General features: G+C 53.2%; 1 protein-coding gene across 1 annotated transcript in view; it reads right to left on the bottom strand.

The window, feature by feature from the left end:
• SRRM3 (serine/arginine repetitive matrix 3) overlaps positions 1-9,784 on the bottom strand; it is a 68,695-nt gene extending 58,911 nt beyond the window's left edge. The window contains exon 1 of the mRNA XM_027774633.1: positions 9,677-9,784. The gene's annotated coding sequence lies outside the window, so the exon portion shown is untranslated. The remainder of the gene's footprint in view (positions 1-9,676) is intronic.
• Between the last annotated feature and the right edge of the window lie 3,933 nt (positions 9,785-13,717).

Genomic DNA, 13,717 nt, shown 5'->3' with positions numbered 1-13,717 from the left:
TGCTGGACAGACAGGCCCCTTCCACCCACCGGGGAGGGTGACAGAGAAGCCGGGGCAGCTGCCTCTACTGCCCACACAATCTCATTATGGAAAATTCCCTCTATTGACTCAGCTCTAATCAGGCAGGCTGCCCAGGGCATCCCCCCCCAGGTTTCTGCTGGGCCGGCTGAGATCAAAGAGAGCCGGGCTGGGGGCTGGAGCATCGCCTGGCTTTCCCATCGATCCAGATGCGCCTCTGGTTGGCAGGCAACAGCTTCCAGTCTCTCCCAGTCCTTCCTCTCCCAGGGGCTGCACTCGGGCAGCAAAGGAGGAGAGAAAGACCCCCTATTCATTCTCCAGGTCTTCCCTTACTGAGCTAGTAATCTCTGTCACCAAGCGGGGAACCCCTCCTGCCTGGGAAGCACCTCCCCCATGTTGGGAGCCTGACCCTCCACCAAAATGGACCCCACTTCTCCTCTCACATTTGTATGCATCTCGGGTATACTTGGAACCCACCCCTCCTCTGTTCCATGTAAGCACTCTCTCAGGAAGACAGGCCAGGGATCTGTCACCGAGGAAAGGGAAATGGAAAGGGACCCTCAGGCGGTCAGTGGAAAAGTCAAGATTAGACCACAGGCTCCCAACTCTCAGCCCAGCATCGGACTAGGTGAGGGAGCCATTTAACTGTGAGAGAATAGCTCCAAAGGCGAATTCTCACTCCCATTTTTGAGTGGGTTGGCTTTTCCCCCCCTGAAACGCAGGATACATTTCAGAGTAGCTTTTTTGATGTTTTTGTTTCAAGTGCTGTAATTTAAAACTGTAAGTTGTGTTTTAAAACAGGCATAAAAATGTACTGAGGGTTTTGGGGGCTGAAATTGACTAAATAATGCAAATCTGATCATTTTATCACAGTCTAATATTTTGCATATTTTATCTACCCTCTACTGCTCATCCTTCCTTTTTTTTTTCTTTTTGACTAAGTGTGCGCACTTCATTCCAGCAGTGGTTATGTGGTGACCTACTTATATCACGGCGTATTTAGGATTTTAAGGTCTCTCCCCCTCTGAGGTCTTTATAGCCCTTAGGGACACAGGCAGGGACTTTTCTCGCTCTTTCCCCCCACCTCCTGTCATGTCTTTTTTATGCAGCGAAGGGAGAAGCAGGGGTGATGTGCTTTCCAGGGTGGGATGTGTGAGGGGCCACAGCTCAGAGGCCCAGGGCCCAAGCCTGAGGGCTGCTGCCAGGAGGCGTGGTTCCTGCCCAGCAGTCCTGGTGTCCTTGGTCCTACTGCCACCTGCCACCTGCTCAACCCAGCTCTGCTGCGTGGTGACAGCTCCTGCCCGACCTCCCTGCCCAAAGCCAGTCACACACTTCAACTTTGAGAGGCACAGCTTTTCAGGGTCCTTGACAAATGGTAACCAATTAATGTCAATTAATCTGATTAGCCTAAATAGTTAATTAAGCAGTTAATTAACAACATAATTGACAATAACCCACAGCTCCCGAGGGATTGTGGGTGGGAGGCAGCAGTGGTGGGGGTCAGGGGGAGGGTTTCTTGCTCTGGGAAGGGGCACGCTCCTTAAGGTCGACTGGGAACAGTGGCTGCTCCGAGTCCCCACCGTGCTCTGCCATCGGCCCCAGAATCTTCATCTGACCCCAGCCCAGCTACAAGTCCTCCCCAGGCCTCTGACAGGGTTGAGAAGGTCTGATTTCTGTGGAAAGGCTGAAGCTCAGCACAGCAGAGGAGGGGGAATGATCTCCTGTCTGGGGAAACTGTCCAGAGAGGAGCCCCTGCTGCCCCTGCCCCAGCTCAGACCAAGGACCTCACAGCTGATAACCCCCGTCAGGGCCATGGACTTCCCCAGCTTCAGAGCAGCTGTGGGCAGGCATGGCCAGCCTTCAGCCCATCCCACAGGTGGGGAGACAGAGACTGAGCACTCCTACATGCCAGACCTGTGTCGTAGGGGACCTGCAGCGAAGAGCAACACGCCCTCAGAGAGCCATCAGTCCTGGGCATCACAGAAGAGTGCTGCCTCAGTGGTTCTGCCACCTCTTAGCTGTGACATGGGCGATAGTGTTAACCTCTCTGTGCCTCAGTTTCCTCAGCTGTGACTCATCTACTCCATAAGATGTGCTGAGAATGAATTAATGCACGCAGCAGTGCTTGGTACATGGGAAATGCCAAAGAAGTCAGAAGGGTAAATGACCAGTCAGAACAGAGTATCAAAAGGGCCAAGAAGAAGCAGTCCTGGCCCTCGGGGACTCCCAGGACAGAGCCGGAGCAAGGCACCACAGAGAGGTCTGAGCAGAGCCTGAAGTTGAAGGAGGTGGAGGAAGAGGGCAGAGGTTTGAGCAAAGCAACAAGGCACTGGTTCCCAGCTCCAGCACTCACGGTCACCTGGGAGCTCTGGAAAACGCAGATGCCCAGCCCTATGTTCAGATTGGACATCAGTCACTTTGGGTGAGTCCTAGGAGTTTGCTTCTCATGGACCATTCTGGAAATACAGAGGCAGGTACTCTGTACCTGGAGATCATGTCTGCAATGGTTCTGAGAGTCCCAGGGTGGGACGAGTTGAGCCACAGAAAGAGAGGCCCTAGGCCATGTGACCAGAGTCCTGAAAACACACCGCAGGCCCCTGTTCTTTCCATCTGTTCAAATCATGCCTGCCTTCAGGGGTGACCTTCCTGAGACAGTTTTGAGAGTGTGCTTACCTGCTGCAAACACTCTACATCCTTTACTGCCCACGAGAAAAAGGCCAGACAGCCTCACCTGGCCTTAAGGACCCTCACGAGGCTTCTCTCTCCAGTCACGCTATTCCCCAAGTGCCTGGTGCTCTTTCTTTCTCCACATATCTGCTTCTTCTGTTCCCTTGGCCAGAAATGTCCTTCTCCTTGCCAAAGCTGTACCTGTTCTATGAGGTCCATCTGTGAAGCCAGCTCCAAAGTCACCCAGGCAAGCAACCCTTCCCTGCACCAGTGCCCCGGCAGCCCTCATGCTCCCCATGACCCATATTCCATCCAGAAACGTTTCCAGCTTATGGGCCTTGCTCCTTACTAGACTGAACCTGCTCAGGTGCAAGGACTGCCTTGTCCTCCCTTGACCCGGGACCTAGCAGAGCGCTCAGGAATAATGACAATAGTGGAGCTAAGTTCAGAGGAGGTGCTGAGCGAATGTTAGCTGCATGAATAAATGAACAACCATCTCTGTCTTCTAATGTCTGGAGAGCAGAGGACAGAGGAAGAGAGCGCCTGAGAGGCAGAGAAGAGAGAGGGGTTCCGGGGAAGATAATGAATAGCTCCTAAGAACCAAGAAGCATGTGTCAGGGCCAGCCAGGGGTGAGGACAGTACTGCCCAGAGGCAGGACCCACCATGTCCCAGCTTCCCTCCTTCCCTGAAAAAAGCTCCACTGGCACCTTACTGAGGTAAAGGGTGGCTCGGCTGCTTGCCCAGTCCTGAAGCCCACTCCCTCAACCTGGTGTCTCTGATACCAAGGGCCATGGCATCAGCTGCAGAGGAGTGTGAGAGCTAGGCCGCCCACCCCTCCTGCCCCTGCCCTGCTTCCAGTGGGCCTAGCCTGGAGCATGTCAGATCACCCAGAGGCATGTCTCCAGCCTGCCCCCTTTTCAGTTGTGCCACCCCCTTCCAGATGGACACGGCTGCCTTCCCGCTGGCCCCTCTGCCCTCAGTCTCTTTCCATCGCTCCTACTGCAACCCAAGTGGGCTTCCTGAAGTGCCTACTGCAACCCAAGTGGGCTTCCTGAAGTGCAAATCTGACCATTTTATGGCACTGCTCCAAAACCTTCCATGACTCTACTTTCCAGATAATTTCCAGCTTTTGCAATGGGTTTCAAGGTCTTTCAAGGCCCAACCCAGCCTACCACTCTCACTGGGCTGCCCGTTATCACCAGGTATGCCCTCCATGCTATGGCTACACAGGGTAATTTATCCCCTTAATCAGCTGGGACTTTTCATACCCTTGTGCTGTCCCCCATGCTGTTCTCTGGAATGCCGCTCCCCTGCCTTCTCCGCCTGGCACCTTCCTGTCATTCTCCAAGGCCCAACCTCAATGTCACCTCTTCCAGATGTCTCCTCCGGCTACTCACATCACTGTGGACATCGTAGTGCTAGCGGGCCCTCAGTGGGTTGTCACTGTCAGCAGCTTCCCTCCCCACCAGCCCATGAGCTCCTCAAGGTTACGTTCAGTGTCTGATTCACCTCTGTGTCCTCAGGGCCCATACTGCACCCAGAAAATAGAGGGGCTCCCTAAATGTCTATTACATCGTCTCACTCCCTCAGATGGTAACTGCCATCTCTTGGGAGTGCACTGGAGTTTTGCTTTCGAATCTGTTACCTGAGTCATTTCTCATCACACTTAGAGGCAGATATTATTATGCCCATCTTACAGGGGAGGAAATAGGAGCACGGGAGGTTGAGAATCCCGATTCCAGCTCTGAGCTCTTTCTCCTGAGCTCTAGGTGGGCCCGGGTCTCACACTCTCCAGGGGGAGGGCGACTCTCATGCTCTGCCTTCCCCAGCAGCTCTGTCCCTGGCAGAGGGGTGTATAGAGGAAGAAGCAGGCCATCCTCCCTTTCTAGCTGACCTGTCACAGGCCATAAAGCCATCTTCTCCAAGGGGATCCCACAGCCAGAAGACCCCAAGGCGTGCCTACCCAAGGTGACTGAGACAGGGGTGAAACTCTCCACAACTCTCCATGGGAAGCAGTTCCACCCATGTCCAGCCTCTACATGGCTATTAGAAGTGTCTATTTTGAAGAATTTTGGGGCCAGCTGATGGCACAGTGGTAAGACAATGGACTCACAGGGGAAAGGTCTTGAGTTCATATCCCAACACCTCTCTGAGCACACTGGACACATGTTGGTTTATAATCCAGGCTGGCTGAAGCTGGAGGTGGATCATGGCTTGAACACCCTGTTGGGGGTGTCTGTCTTTCTGTCTCTGTAACTCTTTCTCATGGAAGAAATAAATGAATAAGCCTTTAAAAGAGTTTTTAAATAATTAAATCTTTCAAGACACCAGAGAACGTACATGATAGATGAATAAGGGGCCAGCTGGTGGTGTGATGGTTAGGGTGCCTGGATCCCACATGACCAATTATGCAGTTTGAGTCCTGGTCCTAGCAGCTTGAGAAACACACCAGGAACGTGTGCTCGAAATCTTGAGAGGAGACTGAAGGAGAAGGGATTGTGGAGTGGCTACCGCCCCCCCCCAGGGGTGATTTTGCACTCTCTTTTTATCTCTATGACAAGCCCATGTGCCCTATAGCAAACTATTTAAAAAAAAAAAGACATAAAAAATGAATGAAAACTAGGATGCAGTTCTCCTCCAACAGTGTGTTCCCAGCTATTCAATTCTACGTACCTATGAACACCAGGAAAAATCCTGCAAAGAAATACCTCACCATGTCCAACATGGGTATGTCTGGGTGGTGGGACCATTGATGAGTTTTATTTTCTCCTTAGTTCCTGTATTTCCCAAGTACTGTACAATGACGATGTGCCATTCTTCACATCAATACAAGAGGCCTCAATCCAACCTACTTTTCTGACTCCATCCTGGGGAGTTCTGGAGGAAGATGGTGGGGAAGGCTCTGCAGCTGCCTGGATTCCAGGGTCTGGGAACTGGGCATGAGCGTCTGCACAGTCCCTATAGGCCCTGGAAGGATGCTGAGAGAGCTGGGCACTGTCCGCCAGCTTCGGCTGGCACAGCAGCCTCTGCAGTGGGCAGGTGGCCAGGGCGGGGGCGGCAGGAGGCTGAGGCCAGGCTGACTGCCGAGGAAGCGGCATTGCAGACTGATGGGCAGGCGGCTTTTGGCTGCAGGGGGTGTCCCTGGGAATGGAGGGCTGCTCAGGAGCCAAGGGGCACACACAGCCACTGAAGACTTTCTCCTAGGCCAGTAGATAGCCCAGCAGATCCAGACCTGGCTCTCCTGCCCAGGCCCCCTGACAGCCCCATTCTGGGTGGCATGGGACCAACAGGGCTGGGCTTCTGGGGCTGGCGCTGCTGCCCTCCTGTGCTCATGACCCAGAAGAGAGCGAAAGGGCAGGAACCCAGAGGCGTCAGCAGGCGCTAAGGCACAGGAAGACCTAGGCCTGTATTTGTCTGTAATGAGTCCCTCCCTTGTCACAAGCCCTGCTGTTCTTCTGAGCCTCCGTTCTCTCTTTGACCCTATCCTCCTCTCTGATACCCCACTTACTAACCCCCTCCACAACCACCATCTCACCCAGCTCCTCCCCTCATCTAACTCCTCTCCACTTACTAGACTTCTCTCAGAGCACCACATCTTGAGCCCTTCCTGCCTCACTGAACCTCCCTTATTCTCCTGAGCCTCTGGCCCTTCAGTAAGTCCCCCTCCTGGATCCCTTCTCCCCTCCTAAAACCCTTTCCTGTCTTGAAGCTTTCCACCCATTTACTGAGCCAAGGTGTCGGACCTGAGAAGGAACTTCTCCCGTTCCTCCCCACTCAGCCTGGACTAGTTGCCATACCGACTCAATTCTTCTGGCAGGGCCCTGTCTCCTCTCTTTAGAGTACCAGCTGCAAAATTCCTTCTCTCCAAAACTCCATAAATAAACCTCAATCACTGCACCCCTGCTGCTTCACTGGACCTGTGCATGTGGGTGCAAGGGCCCCCTGGGCTCTGACAAACAACCCTGGGAGGAGGGCATTTTGGAGGGCATCTGTGGTGTCTCTGTAGGTCACCTCAAATCTGGGCAGGAAGGACCTGGTCCTGGTTCAGCCAAAGATTCCTGGGATTTCCAGGTGAGCCAGGGGGCCTCTGCAAGCCATATTTCCCCCTTTAGTTTAGACTCCAAATCTAAACCTGGAGGATGAATAGGTGAATTCTAGATCTCAATTTTAACTAATAAATCAATCTTTCAAACAGTGGAGGTGACTTCTACCATTGCTGAGGGAACCACAGGTTTGCAAACATACAGATTTATAAAGCAAGGAAATCTTAAAATCTTGCTGCTGACAGAGGGTCTGTGGAAGAGTCATTTAGTCAGATCCCATCATTTTATGGTTGGGGACGTGTGCCCAGAGATGAGAGGGTACCTGTTTGAGGCCACATAGGAGCCAAGATAAGCTGGGCACAGAAAGGTCCTTGGACTCCTGTTTCAGAGAACTTCAGTTACCTTCAATCCCCTCCCCCATACACACACATGCCCACTGGCCCATAATGCCCCGGTTGACCCTCACCCCAGAAAGCATGGAGAATTGAGGACAGAGCGACGTTGTGGAAAGCACCTGGAGGCACTGAGGCAGTGGGCTTGGGTTGTGCCAAGACCTTGTTCTGTGACCTTGGGAAAGTCATGTCACACTTCCAGGTCTTGGTTTGCTCCTCTGTGAAAGGAAGACAGCACACCTAGGTTCCAGGTCACATGAGAATGAGATGAGATCACATATGTGAAGCACAAGTCCCTGGGCAGGGGCTCAGAACACGCATGTGAGTTAAGGAAGAGTAGCTGGGCTCTCCTATCTGCCCAGCAGTGCCCCTGGCTGGCTGCTGAGGCAGGAGGAGCTAAGACTTCTGTCCCTGGGAGAAAAGTCAGTAGGGGAGGCTGGCTCCAGAAGTGCTGGCAGCTGCTCGTGACCACTGGCCATCTCAGGGGGCAAGGGTTAACCACTCAGGGAGGAACAAGCAGTCACCAGCTCGCTGAGGTCAGCAAGAAGCTGGTAGGCAGTGGAGGTAGAAGTGGATATAGCAGAGAGCAGATAGGCCTTCCAGACCCATATGTCCCCTTTGGCAGGTGGGACAGTGGTGGGGGTAGGCTGCAGTGGGGGATCCAGCTGGCCAGTTCAAAGTACAGTCCAACTCCAAATATCCCAGTGACCTTGGGGGAGTCACTTCCTCACTGCACTGCACACTCTCACCCATGTGCCTCAGGCTCTCCACCTGTAAAGCCGGCATTATGAATCAAGAAGTCAGCATTTAATAGCTCCTGTATCGAGAGGCTGGACAGATCAGCAGCAGCACTCCCCTCCCCAGGGAAGACAGCTCGAGTGGCTTCATGACCTTGGGAAAGTCACTCAAACCTTGCTTCTTAGCTGTGAAACAGGGACAACGATGAAGCTTTGTGAGGATTAACGAGGTCAACTCTGCCATTGTGCCGAGCACACGGTCTTGTACGAGGCCCTCCACCAATGTCTCCTCCTCCGGCAGAGAAAGACTTGCTTCAAACAGCACTGAACACATTTCTACCATTATCCAGTTTCTCTGTGAGAAATTATTACTTGCATTCTATTTACTAATGCTCACCCAGCGTTTTATAGCTTAAAAGTGGTTTCCCCTCCATTATCTGGATTATTTCATTCAGCAACGAAGTAGAGATTGTTGACACTCTACCTGTTTCACAGTCTGGCAAACAGACTCAGAAAGATTAAGCTCCTGAGGTCACATAATCTAGGTCTGATCCAATGTCTCTCTCACTTGAGAGTCCGCAACTCCAGTTCACCTACCCCACCTCTTAAAACCCATTTGACTCTTTAGTCACTCTTCAAGAATTCCTCCTCCACCCCACAGGAGAGTGGGATGGGGCATAAAGTTAAGGAACCAAAAAGGTGGTGTTGAGTGGGAGCAATTTCCTAGCCAGCTTGGGCCTATTTCTGGCTTAGAAAGAATCTGGAACCAGCTGGGGCCATAACCTTAAAATGCCCCATGGACAGAGGAACTCTCCAGCCTCTGCCCTGCTCTGCATCAAAGTACCTGCCTTTTCTCTTGACACAGGACAAAAGACCACCCAGACCCACTGAGGCCGGAAGTGGTGAGGGGTGAGGTCTTACGGGAGAGAGGTGTTGTGGCTTGGTTATAGCACAGCCGCTGGAGCACCAGGTCGGACCAGGGTTCCCTTCTCTTGCTCCCCTCAAATCCATCCCACAGTGAACCTGCTGCCAGGAGCAGGAACTGCAGAAGGCTCTAATACTGTCCAGGCAGGAGCCCTGGGAAGGAGGGGGAGGAGGATGCAAGGCAGAGGCTGCGTCTTTTTCTTAGCTCTCCTCTTTACTAGGAATTCGCTCTGGGGCTGAGACCACTCTGAGCTCTAGAAACTCTCTGCACATCCAGAGAGGCCAAAGAGACAACCCCCCCCTCCCGCCCTAGTGGCTATTTTCTCTTCTGTGTCCTCCATCCTCTTCCCAGTGTGAGAGTAAATGCCATCCTGTGTGAGACCCAGTTCTTGTTGCCAGCTCCTGTTTCCCCAGAGGCATTTGGGCAGCTGGGAAAGAGGCCAGACTGTCCCCTCTTCCGACACCCCCTGCTGGACAGAGGCCCGGCATCCAGGCGGGAGCCTGCTCCCTCCGCCCCTGTCAGTGACCAGCATCCCCACAGGGTCCCTGCACCGTCTCCCTTCCCTGGGGAGTAGGTCCTTCTTCTTGGTTGACAATTGGACTGCTTTGGGAAATCCTCAAGGGCCTGGTCATGGTCATTTATGCCCAGGGGACTCTTGTTCATGACCCTTCAGGGTTCTCACTTTCTCCAGCCCTCTCAGTGACATGGACCACGTCTCTCATCTCTGTTCCCCAGGTGCTTCGAACATCCGGACGGACACTCTAGCAGCCCCCTAACCGCGACCCTCTGCTCCCGGGCCTGCAGACCCTATCCCTAGCCGGTTGGGGAGGCCCAAGATTCAACCCAGCCCCAGCCCCATTGGGAAATGCCCCCGCCCCACCAGGGGCTCTCACCTCCCTGCTGACCGCCGCGCTCTGTCGGGCGCTGGAGCCAGACCCTCCGGCCCAGGTTGTCCGGGTCGCCTCCTCGGCTCGGCTGGACAGGACCGCTCCGCTGCCCCCCCGTCCCCGCGCCCCCGGGCCCCCCGCCGGGGCCGCGAAATGCTGGACAGCGCACCACCATGGAGGCGGCCTCCCTGTCCGCTCGCTCGCCAGAGCGGCTCAGCGTCTGGTTCCACAGCGCCCTCTGCAGGCATGGAGGCCTCCCTCCGCGGAGCAGAGGAAGTTATTAAATAATTTGAATCTGGGAGTGGCATTCGGTATCCAAAGATCTTGTCAGGCCACTATCCCGGCTGATGGTGTCTAAGAGGGCGCCAGGGTCAGACTGAGAGACGCCCCCAGGATGCCCTGTCATCCCTTTCTGGTGGCCGGACCAAGGCTGGGCATGGTGGAGGAGGCAAAGGGACATCTTCCAACAGGGAAAAGATTTTGTGAATGAAATCGCTGGCCTTTCGGTGTTGCTGGGTTTGAATTCAAATCACCCTCTGGTTACTTCCTGTGTGGCTTTGGGCGGCCTGTCCATCTCGTCTCACAGCTCCTGTCTTTCCTTCGGCCTTTTCAGTGAGTGCACCAACAGGGGTAGGGGCGCTGGAAACAGAGACCTTTCCCTAGTGCGACCCGGGAGTGAGGAGTCCCCTACTTCCAGCCTGCCTGTGGCAGGCCTGGGCAGCAGAAGCTGAGGTTGAAGGCCAGTCAGGTGCCTGGAGCATGGATTTATTTATTTATTAAAAAATGTATTTAGTTGTTTTTATTTTTAATTATTTTTATTTTCATTTTTAATTTGTTGTAGGGCACATGCACTTGCCAGAGAGTTTGAGAGAGAGAAAGTGAGAAAGGAAGCTTCTAGGTCTGGGACTGGAACCCTGGTCCGCCATGTGAGAGTCCAGCACCCCAACCACCGTACCATCTCTTGGCTGTATGGATTTATTTATTTTTAAACAGAGTTTTGTCAAGTCCTACCTCAGCTCCCAGCTGGGACTGCAAGCTTACCTCACTGAACATTTTTTTTTTCCAAAAAAGAATGATTTTATTTATTTACTTATTTTAATTTTGACCAGGGAGAGAGAGAGAGAGAGAGAGAGAAAGTGAGAAAGCAAGCTGCCAGGTCCAGGTCCTGAATCCCAGTCAACCATGTGGGAGTCCAGTGCCCTTAACCACCATGCCACCGGCCAATCCCTAAGCATGGCTTTTTATTTTTACTTTTAAATTTACTACAGGGGGCATGTATTTACCAGAGATAGAGAAACAGAAAGAGAAAAGGAGAGGGAGACAGCATTACCTAGTGGGTGTGGTCAACCATAATCCCGTCTCCGTTCTGTCGGGATTTTGGGCACCCATGGCCACGGCATGTTTTTCAAGTCCCAGGCTGGGATTTGAACCCCACGATCAGTCATGTGGGATCTAGCTCCCTTAACCACTAAGCCGTAGGGCTGCCTGGCTCTTTATTTTTAAAGACAAGGTCTTGCTATGTTGCTCAGGCCAGTCCTAAACTTGGAATCTCCCTGCTTCAGCCTCCCCAGGAGCTGGGATTACAGGTGCATGCCACTGTGCCTCTGCTTCAGATTGGGATGTGTGTGTGTGTGGGGGGGGGGCAGGGGGCGGAGGAGGTTAGGATATTAGCACTCACACTGTTTGCGGAACAAAGATTGAGGGCAGGGGAGAGGAGTGGGCTACAGCTGCTGCCACTGCGGCAGTCCCATAGCCCTGGGGCAGTCCTCTGCTGCTCTCCTACCTTCCGGCTGCATAAATATTTCATCTGCTCCCCCTTCCCAGGCAGAGTTACCCCCTTTGCCTGGCTGGGCCTCTGGAGCAGAGCAGGGAGTAGACAGACTGAGGGCTGGTAGAGGGTCCTGGGAGCACCTACAGGTCTCCCCTCACTAGAGGAGCCATGACTAGGTGTATGGATGGGGTGGAGGAAAGCCAGAACGGGTACAGGGATGTGGCATCATCTCAGGGAAAAGCCCATTCCTAAAATGAAGCTGGCTTTATGAAACCTGACCACACTGATCTGGTTCCTGACCATTCTGGCCTCAACTCAGTTTGGCACTAGTGCCTGGGAATACTTTGCTCTGGCTGGGCACCCCTCTTCCTGCCTTCCCCTCCCCTGCCTTCCCCTCCTCTACCTCTACAGCCCTTGTCTCCTACACGTCACAATGGGAGCTGCTTCAGGAGAGAAGGGGACTGGGGCCTGCAAGCCGGCTGCAAGCAAACTTCCTGAGGTGCTTGGGGACCCTCTCTTCTACCAGACCTGGGAGGCCTTGACCCCCTTGCCACTCCCTTGTCCTGGCTCAACGGGACGGACCTCTCTTGGTTTGTCTACCTATCCTGCTAATTCTCCTCAAAGTGCTCCTTCTCTGAGTTGCTCATTTCAACAAATGGCATGGCCATCTGCGCTGGATTTTCTGTTTGCTCCTCTGGGTCCATTCTCTGCCTTTCTCTGCCCAGCCTGGAGAAGGCTGACCTCTACAGACCAGTTATCCAGGCTCCCTTCTCTTGGCATCTGGGTGCACTGGAGGGGAGGCATCACCAGGAGAATGGAGGGTGGGAGGAGAGACCAGTCAGATATTTATCCCCTGCAGAGGTCCTCTCCAGCTCTGGTCCAGCAGCCCCTCTTCCTCGGTTCTTCAAGCCAGTCTCTGGCTTTCGGTTTCCTCCCTCTGCACTCCACACTCGGGGTTGCTAACAGTCTCCTGCTGCGATGTGTCCTCCACTGCTTCCCTATCCCTTGTTGGTTCATTCCTGCATTCCACCTGCGCCTCTGTGCAGGGTCCCTTCCTCAGGCTCTCTATGGTTAAACCAAGGCTGTCTCCTTGGTTCTGGACCTCTGACCCATACACCTTCCCTCCCCCAGGTCTGGTCTCTCTAAGCCAGAGCCTCTGAGGCTGTGAGTGTCTCTGTTCTCCCTGCAGTTTCACCTCCTAGAATGTCCCTTCTTCCTCACCTCAGGGTGTCTGCCTGGGTAGGCTTTGGTACCAGTACCTGGACCCCTGCCTGGTACACCCCTTTCCCTATTCCCTCTCTTGAGCATATGTCTCTGCTCAGATGGCACTCAATCCATGCACCCTCCCAAGATCTTCCCATGTAAAACAGTGTCTCTCTGCTCAGTGCTACTTTTCCCTCTTACCTGCTTTCTTTCTTTTTTAAAATCTTTTTTTTTTTTTTGGGGGGGGGAGAAGTTTTTGCTATAGGGTTCATGTGCTTGTCAGAAAGACAGAGATAAAGTGAGAAATCACCCCTCAGGGGGGAATGGCCACTCCACAATCCCTTCTCCTGCATTCTCCTCTCAGGATCTTGGGCACACAGGCACACATGCCTGGCATGAGTGTAAGCCACTGGGTCCGGGACTCGAACTGTGGTCAACTATGCGGGAGTCCAGTGATATAACCATTACGCCATCTCCTGGTCCCCCTTTAAAAATCTTTTAAATGAGGGAACCAGCAGTTAGCGTAATGGCTATGTCGCTGGACTCCCACGTAGTCAACCACAGTTCGTGTCCCGGACCCGGTGGCTTAAAACTCACGCCAGGCGCGTGTGCATGCGTGCCCAAGATCCCGAGAGGAGAATGGAGGAGAAGGGATTGTGGTGTGACCATCCCCCCTGGGGGGTGATTTCTTGCTTCCTGTCTCTATGTCTCTCTCTGTCTGTCTGGCGAACGCACGCGCCCTATAGCGAAAAAACATCGCCAAAAAAAAAATCTTTTAAATGAAAATATATGTATTGCTTGAGGATGCATGCACACGTACACATCATGCACAAGAGAGAGAAAGCACAGCCCAACAGGGCATGGTCACATCACAATCCTTCTCCTTCCATTTCCCCATCCCATCAGGATTTTGGGCATGTACATGCACATGCCTGGGTGTTTTTTAAACCACTGGGTCCTGGACTCCAACTATGGTCGACTACATGGTATCTGGCTCCCAGCGCATAGTATTTAACTATAATGCTATGGACACGACTGCCTGTTCTAAAATTGATTGTGGCAAAATATGCGTA

This window comes from Tupaia chinensis, unplaced genomic scaffold, assembly GCF_000334495.1.
Source record: "Tupaia chinensis unplaced genomic scaffold, TupChi_1.0 Scaffold000465_1, whole genome shotgun sequence".
NCBI classification, from domain to species: domain Eukaryota; kingdom Metazoa; phylum Chordata; class Mammalia; order Scandentia; family Tupaiidae; genus Tupaia; species Tupaia belangeri.
Note: the sequence above shows the minus strand (reverse complement) of the source record. Positions and strands in the feature narration are given on the sequence as shown.